The sequence below is a fragment of the Panthera uncia genome, chromosome D1, assembly GCF_023721935.1.
Source record: "Panthera uncia isolate 11264 chromosome D1, Puncia_PCG_1.0, whole genome shotgun sequence".
NCBI lineage: Eukaryota > Metazoa > Chordata > Mammalia > Carnivora > Felidae > Panthera > Panthera uncia.
Window position 1 is genome coordinate 45,976,567 of NC_064808.1, and position 16,618 is coordinate 45,993,184.

Sequence of the window (16,618 nt, forward strand, 5' to 3'; positions counted from 1 at the left end):
TCAGATCCTCTGTCCCCCTCTCTCTCTGCCCCTCGTTTGCTCACTTTCTCTCTCAACAATAAATAAACACTTGAAGGCATAGGCAAACTCTCAGTACAAGCACTCAGATTCTCACAGACGATTATGGTTAAGCATTTTGTCATCTATTTATTCAGCAAAAATTAAATGTATTAACCAAGACTTCATGCATTTTGGACCAGGAAAAGGTTGGTATGGATTTTTTAAAAGTTTAGGTATATATGGATCTGCTACAAGATACACTGTCCTTCACCTACTGCAAATTTTCTTTTCCTTTTAGAAGTGACTTGTTATTCTCAGTCTAGTGAACAAATTATTACTAGGTCGGTGATAAGGTAAAGCATTTCAATAAGTCAATAATGCTCAATAATTCCAAAAACACATAAATCACTCTACTAAAATTTTCAGTGAAATGACTTCACTTACTGAATATCCAACGTAGTTCCTTTGATGAGTGATAAAATTAACTATTTTCTCCATTTCAATTCTGGTGACTGAACTCAAAATTTTAAAAAGCACATTATTGATAGAGGCTCCTGAGTGGCTCAGTTGATTAAGCGTTCGACTTCAGATCAGGTCATGATCTCACGGTTGTGAGGTCAAGCCCCCACATCTGGCTCTCTGCTATCAGTTGGAGCCTGCTTGGCATCCTCTGTCTCCCTCTCTCTGCCCCTTCCCCCACCCTAAAATAAGTAAACATTAAAAAATAACTTTTCTGTTTTTTTAACGTTTATTTATTATTGAGAGACAGAGCATGAGCATGGGAGGGGCAGAGAGACAGGGAGACACAGAATCTGAAGCAGGCTCCAGGCTCTGAGCTATCAGCACAGAGCCCAATGGGCACTCAAATTCACAAACTGCAAGATCATGACCTGAGCCAAAGTCCAACGCTCAATCGACTGAGCCACCCAGGTGCCCCAACATTAAAAAATTTTTAAAGCACATTATTGATAGAGTTGTTAAGTCCTAGGAAAACTAGAAAAATGGCTAATGGCCCTCACTGATAACACACTATCTTAGTTTCTTACACAATTTCCCCCCATTTCTCATTTTTATATTTGGTAACTAGGAGTTAGGGTTTGAGAACACCTGGCCCTGGTCTGCAATCTTTGAAATTCCCACCTCCCTAAAGTGATTCATCAGTTATACAGCAGCCAGGGATAAAAAATATTAGAGATATGAAATGCAAATGCTTCTCACTTCCTATGGTAATCCCAGCAAAGTAAGACTCCATATGTGTTTATGAGAGAAAAAGAAGCAGAGGGACATGATGAGAAGGTGAATGAAGGGCAGTATTATGTCCATCTCAGTGCTGATACCTGCCACTATCATTTTGGGGCTGATACCTGCCACTATCATTTTGGGGACACACCACACAGCATGTCACAGATCCTAATGTATTTCTTTCTTTTTCTTCTTTTGTTTTTTTTAGGATTTTATTTTTAAGTAATCTCTACACCCAACATGAGACTCGAACTCATGACCCTGAGATCAAGAGTCACATGCTTTACCAACTGATCCAGGCTTGCACCTGCTAATGTATTTCTTAATACTTCCGGGGAGGAAATCCCAACTGGGACTACTTCAGGAGATATAAGAGGAAGATGCCACAAACTGAGTAGGAAAAACTCACTTTTCTGTGTCTCCTTCTCTCTTACACCACTACCACCCTCACAACACTTCTGATGCCAGATGTGAGGGGTTATTCCCACAACAAGCAAGTCTGTGACAGTAGCTGGGTGTCCTACACTTTAACTCAATTCTAATACTATCTACTTAATTCTGATATTATCTACTTGGATATAGTATCAGATCCCACAGGTTAAGGGCTCAGTCCCACATGACTGTCCCCCACTTCAGATGACAATCATAAGTAGTAGGTCCCCCAAGTTACCCACAACTTCTGTCTACTTGACTAGAAATCATACATTCCCATGGTTTCCTCCCCCTTGGATTTAATTATTTACTAGAACAGCTTACAGAACTCAGGGAAACATGTTTACCACTTTATGATAAAGGATACAGATGGACAGTCAGATGAAGAGGCACATAGGGCAGGGTCTGAGAGGGTCCAGGGCACAGGAGCTTCGGTCCTTGTAGATCACCTTCACAGTACATAGATGTGTTTGCCAACCTAGAAGCTCTCTGAACCGTTCCCTTTGCATTTTTATGGAGGCTTTATTACATAGGCATGGCTGATTAAATCATTGGCAGTTGGTGACTGAGCTCATTCTCCAGCCCTTCTCCCTTCCCTGGAAGTAGAGGGGTGGGACCAAGCGTCCCAACCCTCTAATCACACCATTGATTCCCTTGGCAACCAGTCCCCTTCCTTAGGTGCTTTCCAAAAGTCACCTCATTAACATAAATTCAGGTGTGGTTGAAAGGGATTTGTTACAGATATCAAGACACCTTTATCACTCTTTGGGGCACTTGGAGTCCTTCCATATATTATGTTAAGGAAGATGTGGTGCCAAATTTCAATGAATGTGCACCATCATAGAGTCTAAAATTTAATTATCCAAGCAAACTATTAGAGCCATTTCCAGCTTTAGCTAACCCACATTAAACCTAGAATATCGGGCAAATGTACCTATATCAATATATTAATCCTGATACAAAACTATATTCTGTTCCTTTTGGCTTAACATCCTTAGAATCTATTCTCACACATATCTCTTGGGTTTCTACCAATATGAATTATCAAACTCCTGCATTTATTTTGTACTCTAAGCAATTTCCTCCCAAATCAGAATCTTCATTTGTTCTGCTTGAGCATTCTGAGATCTAACTCTAGTCTAGGTCTAGAATAGGAATAATGGACAGTTGAGGATGGGCCTTGAGGAGAATAAGCATCTCCTTGCAAGGCAACTGCCTCAAATAAGGTGATTTTAGAGTCCAAGAAGGAAAGGGCAGTGTTCTCAGTCATAAGAAGAGGGACTGCGGCTGCTTGCTCAGAAAGACCTGGGCATTTAACTTCATCCAAGTGCAATCCAAGCCTGAGAATCCCACTTGTTCCCAAAGCTCTGATTGTCACATAAACAATTTGGTGGCTCAGTGAACTCAATTTCCTTTAAAATTCTGCAACCACCTGATCACATTTTTAATATAGTTGGTCTTACAGTTATAAGAAATAGGCTTTTTTAGGATTGCCATAAAAGTTCTCTGTGTGAATGCAACCTTAAAGCCTTGATTTTGTCTTTTTCTGTCATTTTTCTAGTGCAGCCATAAGGTATCATCCCACCCCATAGTCCTCAGTGTCATCATTACTACCATAATGGTTAAGTGCAACAATCTGCTTGATCTGGAAGGCAACTACTTCAAGAGGTACTTCTTCCCAAATAACTGTAGGTGATACTTTAATTAATCATGATCCTACTGCATGTTACAAACGATCAGTATCCTGTTTTCCATTGACAAGTAACTGAACATCTCATTCAAGGCCAAGGACATCCACATACATTCCAAGACCCCTAGTAGATGCCATGGTACCCAACCGTACATATACTGTTTTTCCCTATACAGCATACCTATGATAAAGTTTAAGTTATAAATGAGGCACAGAGAGACACAACAATAACTAATAATAAAATAGGACAATTATAACAACACACTGTAACGAGAGTAATATGAATGTGGTTTCTTTCTGTATCTCTCTCCCTCTAAATATCTTATTGTTCTGTTACTCACCCTTCTTTGTATGATGACGTGAGGTGATAAAATGCCTACATGGTGAGATGAAGCTAGGTGAAGGATGTAGGCATTATGACTTAACGATAGGCTACTATTGACCTTCTGACAACATCAGAAGGCAGATCTTCTGCCTAAATAATGGTTCTAAATAAATGGAAAACACAAAATGCTCCAGAATGTGAAGACCCAATAATATAAAGATGCTAACTCTCCTACATTTAACCTATAAATTAAGTCTAATCCCAACCGAATCCTAACATTGTTATTTATCGAATCCGAAAAGCTTATTCTAATGTTATTATTGAAAAAAAAATGCATGGGGTGCCTGGGTGGCTCCATCAGTTAAGCCTCCAACTCTTGATTTTGGCTTAAGTCGTGATCTCATGGTTCATGAGATTAAGCCCCGAACTGGGCTCTGTGCTGGACTGCTGGACGTGGAGCCTGCTTGGGATTCTCTTTTTCCCTCCTTCTCTCTCTGCCCCTCCCCTGTGTACACACATGCTCTCTCCCTCTCTCAAAACAAATAAATAAACATTTTAAAAAAGAAAAAAGAAAAAATGCACAAGATATAGCTCTATGATGTGGGAGTGGGGGAAATAATGAGGGGAAACTTTCTATACCAGATATTAAGATAGATTATAAAGCTGTGTAAATAATAATAATAAAATAATACAATACAATATTGATATAGAAATAGACAAATAGCTGTATCTAGAAAGAGAGTCAAGAACTGTAAATGTTTGATAGTTCTAGAATGGCATCTCAGTCCATTGGGATGAAAATGAAATAGCTAGCTTATGACTTGAAACAATTGGCTAAATATTTGGAAAAACATTGAAGTAAATCCCTTTCTCACAGCTATTCAGAATACACTCCACAGGAATTAAACAACACGTGGTGCTTTAAAAAAATAATAGAATTTTTTTTCATTTTTTTTATAATCTTGGGTCAAAGTGGTGGAAGAATTTCCTTTTTAAGCAAGACCACAGAAGTCATCAATGAAAACCCTGATTTCATAAAAATTCAAAACTTCTCTTCGGCAAAAAACATTAACAATGTCTTAAAAGATAATCAGTAAGCTGGGGAAAACCTGCTTAATACAGATTCATAATCATAATATTTCAACAGATTTTACATATCAGTAAGAAAGAGAAAACCACCCGATAGGGAAAATGGGAAAGCTTCTGAACAGCAGTTCACAGAAGAGTAAATATGGTGGGTAAACTTATGAAAAGATGCTTAACCTCATTAAGTAAAAGTGAACTAAAAATCAAGGTTTTTAATCTATAAAATGGCAACGTTTAGAAAGATTGATAATATATAAAACAGAGTTGGCATAGGGATGGAGATAGGTACTCTCATGTGCTACTTATGGAAGTGTAAATTGGTACAGACTTTTGGTGGCACAATTTAACACGTAGCTTTCAGGCTTAAAGTTTAAGCCAATGATTCCACGTTAGGAATCTAACCCACAGAAGTACACACATAGATGCACAAAGATGTATAAACAAGGAAATTTATTGTAGCATTGTTTCTAATGCTGAAGGATTGGAAAGAATTTAAAAATCTTCCCATAAGGGAACAATTAAATAGATTAAGTAGAACACTCTGCAGCTGTTAAAAGTAAAGAAATAAAGGGGTGCCTGGGTGGTTCAGTTAGTTGAGCGTCCAACTCTTAGAGGTTTCCTCCGGGGTCATGATCTCACGGTTTCATGGGTTTGGGCCCTGCATCAGGCTCTGCGCAGAACCTGCTTGGGATTCCCTTTCTCTCTTTGTCCGTCCCCTGCTCGTGCTCTCTGTCTCTTTCAAAATAAATAAACAAACGAACCTTAAAAAAAAAAAAAAGAAAGAAATAGAGTTATATATGCTGACATGAAAATGTCTTCAAGGCATATTGACAAGACCAAAACATGTTGCAGAGTAATTTATAAAATAATGTATATCAAACAGTCATATGCATCTGTATGTATACACATATATCTGTGTAGACAACGAACTGTTAATTGTGATTACCTGTGGTGAGTGAGGGGACTAAAGGGAGAGCTGGGAGCAGATAAAATAAGATCATACTTGTATTTTTCTTTATTAATTCTGCACTTAAAAATTATAATAATTTTGGGGTGCCTGACTGGCTCAGTCCGTGGAGCAGGTGACTCTTGATCTCGGGGTCGAAAGTGTGAGTCCCACATTGGATGTAGAGATCACTTAAAAATCTTTAAAAAAAAAAAAGGTGTAATTTCTTGTGAAGTATTTGTAATCACAGTTTTTTAAGAAATAGATGCTGATGGGAAGCACTCAAAGCTTTTCAGAACATTGGTATTGCATAAATTCAAGACACTGATATCATCGTTATTATCAATGTCCTTACCCTTCACAACTATCAACATTGATATGCCTTTTGTCAGAGAAATTTAAACGAGACTTACAAATAGAGGCTCATTTATTCACAGAGCACACCTTTGAAGCAAGGCTATAATTCCAAAATACAGACATAATAAATGACTTGCCTAGATTTTCAAACAAGTCAGGAAATGATCCAGAGCCAGGATTCCACTCTGGTACGAGTAAATATATATACTGGCTCTTAGCACAGCACCATAAATAACCCTATCCCCTGGCATTTCAGTCTCTCCCCAAGTAATTGAGTGTTTAAATGACTTGCAAACCTTCACTTTGGCTTTAAAAATTGCCCATGTCTGGCATCCTTTTTAAAGGGATGGCTTTTAACAATTTAACATCAACCTTCCAGAGAAAGTAAGATTAGTTTTCACCTTCTATAAGAGGACAATCCTAGAAGAACATGGTGTTTTTCCAAATGACAGCTCTGATCATACTATTTAGCCTAAGATCAATAACTTAGCAAGAGTATTCTATAACTGCATTATCCTAATTCTGAAAACTTTCTAAAGAAAAGGAAGCCTGAAATACACCAATCTGAGTCAGGAAAACTGATCCAGGCACTGCCTCGGCCAACAACCATAGGTACGACCAAGTGCAACTCCATCCACTTCTCTAAACCTCAGATTCCTCATTTGTAAAATGGGAATAAGAGTATCTTCCTGCTTAACTAAATGGGTTGTCCTGATGCTCAAAGAAGAAAGATTGTAAAGGTGCTCTGTCAGGTATGAAGTTCCAGGTAAATTATTAATGTATGAAACCTGAGATCTCAATATATTTCCTGCCTCACTCCCTTCAACTCCAGAACATGAGAAGACGTTGGATTTGCCATATTCCATCCTCTCCATTCGGGGCTGAATAATCTGTTCTTTCTAGACCAACAGGTCTCCACTGCAGTTATCTAGAAAAGGAGAGTGTAGCATTTATTTGTAAGGTATGTCACAATTTAAAATGACAAAGTGACTTAAGCCTTTTAAAGTAAATTAAATTGGATTATACTAGAGATGTTGTTCACTGCAATATCTGCCACATTCCTTTTCTGAGTGAACTGCCTCCCTCTTCAGCTTCTGCCGCTCACACAATCCTTCCTCAAAACACAGCCAGAGTTGGACTAAAAGGTGGACGGTTGGGCCCAAGTCATTATTCTATAAGGGGCACTGAAAAATCACAAGAATAATTGGTAACTACTGATACAACAAGGTTTCCACAGGCGAATTCTTGCACAGGTAAAGGAATAGAAATTTGCCCCTGCTTGAAATACAGTACAGGGTAGCAGAAACTAAAAACAGTAGTATTATCTAACGTTTATTGAATGCTTATTACATACCAGGCATATTATCAAGTGCTTTACATGTATGATTCCACTTCAACCCAAATATTTGTTGTTGGTATGTTATTGTTTTTAAACTTATTTCTCAGGGTGCCTGGGTGGCTCGGTCGGTTGAGTGTCTCACTGTCTCAGGTCATGATCTCACAGTTCGTGAGTTCAAGCCCCACATGGGGCTTGCTGCTGTTAGCACAGAGTCTGCTTCAGATGCTCTGTACCCACCCCCCTCTCTCTGCCCCTCCCCCACTCACGCTCTCTCTCACAAAAATAAAAATAAACATTTAAAAAATATATGGGGGCACCTGGGTGGTTCAGTCGATTAAACGTCCGACTTTGGCTCAGGTCATGATCTCACGGTTCATGAGTTCCAGCCCTGCGTTGGGCTCTGTGCTGACGGCTTGGAGCCGGGAGCCTGCTTCAGATTCTCTCTCTGCCCCTCCTCTACTCGCTGTCTCTCTCTCTCTCACATATAAAAAATAAACAAAATTATTTTTTAATATGTAAACCTATTTCTCAGATGAGGAAATTGAGATGTGCCCAAGACTGTGCAGGTAGCAGACAGACACCAGTCTTCCTCTAGGACCTGTACTCACTATGCGTCGACAAGTCTAGCCAAGTCTGTCATATGCTTTTGTGTCTTGCATTTATGAAGGAACAATTAAATTAAATTTATCAGGCAGACTAAATCTGAAACCAAATAGTTCATGGATAGTGCTGTTGGCCAGGAACCAGTGATCAATTTTAGAATACAAATTTCAAACCTTTTAATATGTCTTCAGAGATGTGTCTGGTTCGGAAAAATTGCAAAAGTGAAAAGAGAATAAAAACTATTAAAAAACATGAAATATATTGCCAGATTGCTTCAAAATACTGACACTGCTTAGGGACGTGTTTATCATTTTAATTGAAAATGAAGTTTCTGGTTGCCTCGTCGAACTGAACAAATATTTAAAGAATACTTTTGAAAGGTGCATCACTTAGAATTCAATTGTAAATCACAGATATCACTACAGCTAATTTAAACAGAAAGTTATTTTCCAAGAGAAATTAGAGATTTATGAAATCACTGGAAGGTCTAGCAGAACAGACTTGAAACTCTGCTTTCAGGAACAACTTCCAGAACACGATTACAAAACTGGCCCAACACAGTGCCATGCTTCTGACACACTTAAAGAGTTGGGAAATTAGGAAGCCATCTCCACAGCTGTTGACTCTGACATAATCTGAATCAGCAAAGTGGACACCCTGCTCCCTGTCTCTCATCACCTATGAAATTTAGGGGCTGGACATTGGGGCCTCTGCTAAAGCTGGCTCAGAAAAACCAACATCTGCCCATGGAAATAACAGAAGTGGCAGAAATAAAGCCTCCACCTCAGAATGTTCACTTTTAACTTGCATATCTCACTAAAGTATATCTGTTTTATGGAAACTAGGTTTCATGGTCTAGGAAAAACTAGATTTCAGTCCAAGCTGTAAGGACTTCTGGAAAATACAGTTTCTAGGTTTCCAGTCTCAAGCATTAAGACTTGCTGGAAGGGAGTCATAATTGAGCTTAGGGCATCAATGTGTGATGTCTGCTACAATCAAATGCCAAATTATTAGAGCCAGCCCAGAGCACCCACCCATCTTGTTCTACCCCTGGCAACAGTAGGGACTCAACTTAAAGGCAGGTCACCCAAAGGCTGGCCAGTGGCAGGTGGCTTGATAAAGAAACATTAACTTGGGACCAGATTCCACTCTCAGGATTTTGGGACTGGGACACTGAAGGATTGAGCCAATGAACTGAGGGCTTTAATGATTTTAGATAAGTAGATTCAGAATCAGAATAATGATGGATCATATGTGAGCAATGCACATATTCATTAAGAAATATAGAGGTAGGGGTGCCTGGGTGGCTTAGTCAGTTGAGCATCTGAATCTTGATTTCGGCTCAGCTCATGATCTCATGGTTCGTGAACTTGAGCCCTGCGCGGGCTCCATGCTGACAGTATAGAGCCTGCTTGGGATTCTCTCTCTCCCTCTCTCTGACCCTCCCTTGCTCATGCTCTCTCTGTCAAAATAAATAAATAAAACTGTAAAAAAAAAAAAGAAAGAAATATGGAGGTAAATATGAAAAGGTATGGCATAAAATGTTACAAGTGGTTGCATCAGAAAAAATAGCCAAGGAATAATTGTTGTTGTTGTTGTTTATAATCCTTTCAGTGCTATTTGAATTTTTAAACTTTATGCTTGGGATAAAACTTAAAATTAAAAATAAAACAGGGACACCTGGGTGACTCAGTCAGCTAAGTGTCCGACTTTGGCTCAGGTCATGATCTCATGGTCCATGAGTTCGAGACCTGTGTTGGGGCTCTGTGATGACAGCTCAGAGCCTGGAGACTGCTTCGGATTCTGTGCCTCCCTCTCTTTCTGCCCCTCCCCTGCTCACGCTTTGTCTCTCTGTCTCTGTCTCTCTCTCTCTCTCTCTCTCTCGCTCTCTCTCTAAAAAATAAAACATTAAAAAAAACTTTTAATAATAATAAAAAAAATTAAAAATAAAACAACAAAACGAATAACTCAAACTTGGGCCTTTAAGACAGAACAACTAACCTACATATTATATGATCACTGACTGAAGAGAGGGAGCCCCAGACAATCCAGTCCTTACTTGCCTCACTTCCTACCTAGCAGTAAAATTTCTTAAAAGTTGAAAAATTGAAATCAGTTTTGTGATAACCTTGAATGCCAAGCCAAGGAGTTTATTGCCCCAGTAATGGGGATAGCTTTGAGTAAGGGAATGATTTTAATGTGTGTAAAGTGCTTACCTGCATGCAAGATAAATTTGATAAGAGATTGATGATAACCAGGAGATTAGTTAGGAGATTAATAATATGATCCTGGACTAAACTGATGGCAGTAGAATTAGAGAGAAAAGGTTGGACCAAGATATATAACAGTGGAGGACTTCTTGGCAGCTGATCAGATATGAGGGGCAAAGAGAGTAAATTTAGTAAGTATCTACTTTTCCAGAATCTTTTCCTTCAAGAGACTGCCTGTCAATCATTTCTTGAGATTCTGGTGGTGAATCAGAGTAAACTTATGTTCTCAAAATTCAAGGAGATATGTGTCCCAAGTTGACCACTTAAGTACTCCTTCCCTTGAAGGGAAGGGCATAACACAAACAGAAGGAAAGATCTTTCTGGAAACCTTTCTCCCTGTGCTATTAGGGAAGATGCTCTCTTTCATCATAAGTTTAGGGATGCCAAAGGCAATTAATTACACTACCATTCAGAGAGGGCCTATAAAGACAGACTCAAACAGAGCTCTAACAACATCATTTGGGCCATTGAACTCATCCATACCTGTACCAATGGGCTTTTTAGTAATGTGAGCCAAAAAATTAACTTTTTTGCTTATGGGTTAGATATCTATCATTGCAAGAGAAAGAGAATTTTTAACAGAGAATAAAAATGGCTAAATTTACATATCAACCAATATTTAACAGTGTATCTGCCAAATGAACAGTTTATGTCTAATACAATGGAAGATAAAAAGGAATTCTAAGACATGCCCCATACCAGTGGGGCATGTGACATCAAAATCATGTGATAGGTCTGGGATTGATTCTTCTCTTTTATAAAACTAAGGGAAAGGGGGGTTGATTGCATTGTAATATTTTCTAAAGATTTTCTTTAGCTCTAAAGTTTTATGATTCTATAACATAAAAGAATTAGTGAGTCACTGAGATATTAAAATATGGAAGATTGGTTTACAAAGCCAATTAAATGGAAAGAGACTGGAAGCCAGCAAGACTGTAGCAATAATTTAGAAGAAACATTTCTTGAGGCTGGTCTAGAGAACATGCAAGAGCCATAGAGGTAAGGGAATGAACCTAAGCAACATTTGAAAAAAGTAACAACTTGATGCCTTTATATATGGAATATAAAGTTTAGTCAAGACTGACTATTGACTCCAAGTTTGCTTGGAATATTAAAAGAATAATAAAATCTTTAACATAAATGAGGTTATGTATTGGAATATTAAAAGAATAATAAAATCTTTAACATAAATGAGTACAAGTATTATTAGAGAGAATTTGTAAAGTTTTAAATATGCTTAATCTGAGCTGTTGGTATATATTCAAAGAGAAAGTCTACAGACTTGAAAATCTGGAACTGAGGTTCAAGTGGGAAGTCAGTTATGTAAGTGTTATATTTTGAGAAGCATTGAACATGGAGTGGATAGAGAAAGTCCTAGGAGTGAATAAAAGCAATAACCAATAAATTGATAATTGGCATGATGAGTTTATCAATAGGCACAATATGTTAAAATTGCAAACTCGTATTTCTTAAGCCTTTAAACTCAATTTATAAATGTTGTTAGTCTATTTATAATCTCCTAATCTTAGCATAAAAATATGGGCAATCACTTTCACTTACGCTCTATGATTTAATTAATTCACAAGCTTAACAGACTCCATGCCTCCTAAACATGTAACATAATTTGCATATTCAAATAGTCAGCTTTTCTTAGCTATTTTCTGGGGGCTCCTGGGTGGCTCAGTCAGTTGAGCTTCCGACTCTTGGCTTCAGCTCAGGTCATGATCTCATGGTTCGTGGGTTCAAGCCTGCATGGGACTCCACCCTTACAGTGCAGAGCCCGCTTGGGATTCTCTCTCTCTCCCTCTCTCTGTCCTTCCCTAACTTGCACATGCTCTCTCTCTCTCTCTCTCTCGCTCTCTCTCTCTCTCTCTCTCAAAATAAAGTAAATAAACTTTTTTTAAAAAACCCAAATTTAAAAAATTTAAAAAAGAAATATATCCAACATTCAGCCAATGAAATCTTTATAAGCACTTATGTAACTCTTGTAAATCTAATACCAATAATTCAATCTCATACACGTGGTCACAAAACACTTAAGTATTTCATACATCTCAAAAGTTGACAAAATATAGGGGTGCCTGGGTAGCTCAGTCGGTTGAGCGTCCAACTTCAGCTCAGGTCATGATCTCATGGCTCGTGAGTTCAAGTCCTGCATCGGGCTCTGTGCTGACAGCTCGGAGCCTGGAGCCTGCTTCAGATTCTGTGCCTCCATCTCTCTTTGCCCCAACCCACTCGCATTCTGCCTCTCTCTCTCTCTCAAAAATAAATAAACATTAAAAAAAATTTTTTTTTAAGTTGACAAAATACACAACACCACGATAATGTGAACTTTCACAAAAGTAATGAAAACTATACTGATTTATCATATTTATGTTAAAGGTTACATGCTGTGTATAACCTCTGCTCTTCAAGACATGGAGATGAGCCACTCAGATCCTTTTTTCAAGAAAGGACTTGCTGTCCTGCTCAAGGGCAGGTGCAAGATCAGCAAATGGCCCCCCAGCTGTCAGCTCACTCAGGGCCTGCCTCAGCTGTAGTCTTCCCAGGCCAGCCCACGTATACTGAAAAACAGAGGTGCCAGAGTCCAGCTCCAGCAGGTCCAGGGGTTCCTGAAGGATGAACGGCATCGGCAAAAATAACAAATGGACACAGACAACAGTGTGTTAGACTGGTCGCTTTATTGGGGCAAACGTGGCATTATATTTGTTAGCAATTTCCTTGTAGCTTGTGTCATCTATGTTTCTCAGCATTACCTAATTCTAAAAATGTTCCTTTGTGTAATCACCCATTAAGGAACATCTTGGTTATTTCTTTGTAATGTTCCCTCCTGCCCTTTGCTTATTGATTAATTTCTTCATACTACTTTCATTATGTATCTATGCTTACTTATAGTTTATAAAGTATTTGTGTTGCTATTTTCATGAAAGGTCATCTGGCTCTCAACACCTCAAGTGGAACGTTCACAGGGACATGACTTCTTAATTGTTCCTTTGAACCATTTGCGGTACAAGGAACAAAAGTATTCGCTTTGGTCTGGGGTGCCGGGAGGGAGCCAAGAGGGCCCTGGGAACCCATGCCTTATGCGCTCCCAGAGAGATGATGTATACCTAGGAACTAATGAACCATTCTACACCTTAACCCACCAGGTCCAATTATCGTCTGGAATGCCTCCTGGGGGCCAAGTGGGCCTAGGGGCTGGAGTAACTTGTATCCATGGATACATTCCTTTGTTGCCAGAGAGGGGATTTTGAACCCATTTGTCCCCCTCCTTGGCTGGGAAATATATGGGGCTATCCTTCCTTTAGGTAGAGGACAGGCAGGCGGGGGTGGCACCTGCTGGATATAAGGTTTCTTTTTTGTCCTGGGGGTCATCCCCAGAAAATATCCCCGAGTTTGCCCCCATGGGTTTATCTTGAATCATCAGTGCCAGTTGGACCATGGGGATGGCCATGATGAGTAACAGAAGGGATACCAGTAGCTTCCCATTCGGAGGGTCGCTGTGTGTTGCCCTTCCACCAACCACCCAGGCTGTGCCATCAGGAAGGCTGGATGGATCAGCTCCCAGCACAGAGGAGTATAAAGGGTTGGGATGGGGGGGACACTCTGAACTACAATACTGGCTCCAGAGCTCCCTGTCTCATCACATGCTTCTGGCCAACCTAACTGCAATGCAAATTAACTCATGCAACCAATGTGAACAGAATTGCTAACTTAGACCTCTTACAGCAACTGAGGCTGCAAATTTGGGTGATCAGTTGAAATTCTTGTCACTGCTTCCAGTGATGATTTTACTTGAGCCCCCGTAACACACAGAGTTCCTTTTTTAATGATAAGTCTCTACCTACATACCCCATGTATTAATATAATCTTATTTACAATAGTTATCTGTCTAATACGAGTTTGCAAGTGCATGTGCACACACATACACATACACCATCTAGACCCACCTGGCTTGTAATTCCCACAACCAGAACCTAACCTAAGCTCTGCCACCAATTAGCTTTGGGAACTTAGGCAGTTATTACCAAACTGCTCAATTTCTTTATCTTTAAAATAGGAACAATCATCTGATAGGGTTGTTGTGAAGAATAAATGAGTTAACGCCTTAAAAAGTGTGTAGAATAGCCCCTGGATTCTACTACATACTCAATAAATGTTAGCTATTGTCATTATTGGTCTGAATTCTACATTGTCTATATATTTTCTAATCTGTCTCATCAGCCAACATTACCTAATAATTTATTGACTAAGCAATTACAGTATAAGTTCTTATGTTTCAAGTCCTTGATTATCAGACTCTTCAGATGTTGAAGATGTAGGTGAAGTCCTAGACTTCAGCTGAACTTGTTTAAACACTATTTCTCCCATTAACCAAATGTTTCAGATTTTCTCAATTCATAAAGATGCAAACCAGATGTGTGAAGAGTAAATTGGGAGCTTATATGCAATAGTTTATTGTGAAATATAAAATCTATGAAAATATGGGATATCATTCCAATGTTATTATCAAGCTAGACAACTCTTGCAATGAAGAAAAGAAATTCTTTGCTCTTCAAGTAAAACTGCATCGCCCCCTTCCCAAAAATGATTCCCACCTTTGTGGTCAAGTTCAAATGAAACCTAAAATTTTGATGATTTGATTTCACAGGGAAAATTTGTTTTAAATAATTAAGACATATGGATAGCCTACTTACTATAGGGCAAAGATCTGAAGATGTTGAATTAGCTTAAAAATATTTAGGACCAAATGTTGTCTTCTATGAACATTCCAAGGAAATCATTTATGCAGGCCTCCTGAAAATTGTGTCAAGGGGTAGTGCCAAGGTCCAGCCCCAGCAGGTCTAGGGGTTCCCGAAGGATGAATGGCGTCAGCGAAAAATAACAACAACAAAATGGACACAGACAACAGCAGTGTGTTAGACTGGCCGCTTTATTGTGGCAAGTGTGGCATTACATTCATTAGCAATTTTCTTGTAGCGTGTGTTATCTACGTTTCTCGGCATTACCTAATTCTAAAAATGTTTCTTTGTATAATCACCCATTAAGGAACAACATAGTTATTTTCTTGTAACATTCCCTCCTGCCCTTTCAAGGTCATCTAGCTCTCAACACCTCAAGTGGAATGTTTATAAGAACATGACTTCTTAATTGTTCCTTTGAACCATTTGCGGTACAAGGAACAAAAGTATTCGCTTTGGTCTGGGGTGCCGGGAGGGAGCCAAGAGGGCCCTGGGAACCCACGCCTTGTGCGCTCCCAGAGACATGTATACCTAGGAATTAATGAACCATTCTGTACCTTAACCCACCAGGTCCAGTTATCATCTGGAATGCCTCCTGGTGGCCAAGTGGGCCTAGGGGTTAGAGTAACTTGTATCCATAGATAAATTCCTTTGTTGCTGAGTTGGGACTTTGAACCCATTTGTCTCCCTCCTTGGGTGGGAAATATATGGAGCTATCCTTCCTTTAGGTAGAGGAGAGTGGCAAGGGCTGGACGTAGGGCCGCATAATTTCCCTGCGGAATCTTCTTTCTTTCCCCAATGGTTCTTTTCCTGGGGGGGGGGGTCTGTCATGGGCAATTCCCCAACCGACAAATCCCCAGGTACTTTCATTGGTAGGGGAGCTGCCCTGACCAACGCTAAGGCCACGTTACATAAAAGCAGGAGTACAAGAACCTTCACTGTCAGTGGACCGCCATGCAGTCCCCATCCGTCCACCACCCGGGCCCTGCCCCATCACGCTGGTTGGATATCTTGGCTACCGGCAGGGTAGGCTTCTTTCTACGCCTAAGATATCTGTTCACATATGTAGGAAGCATTTTTAAGAAAAACAGAAGCTGCCCTTGTTTTTGACCACAAGATGGGAATTTTGTCATTGGTGCAGTGCCTGAAAACACGATCCAGCGTCCATTTAGCTATTTCCACGGGACCTCGAAAGGCTGAAATATTACAAACAATGGGACCTACTGTTTAGTTCTACTGGTACTTTAACAAACTATCCCTAGACGTGTATATATTTTAAGGAAACAGTTTGGAAAAACCGACTCCTGGTCTCCGCGACGGACCGCCAAAGGGGAAATACCCAGCCGGTACCCTCTGCTGGGCTGTTTTTAATAGGCGGGAGGGGCGTGGGAGAGAACCACGCTTAAAGCACCCGAATGCGGCAGCTAGCCAACGGAGTATTCCAGAGGGCCGGCCAGCCGGTGCAGGCGGCCGGGTGTTCCCCTCGGGGAGGGTGCCACTTGTGAGAGGTGCCAAGACGGAGCGAGCGGACTCTTCCTGTGACACAGCGGAGAGGCCGCTATCCCTACACGGCGGCCCGCACTGCG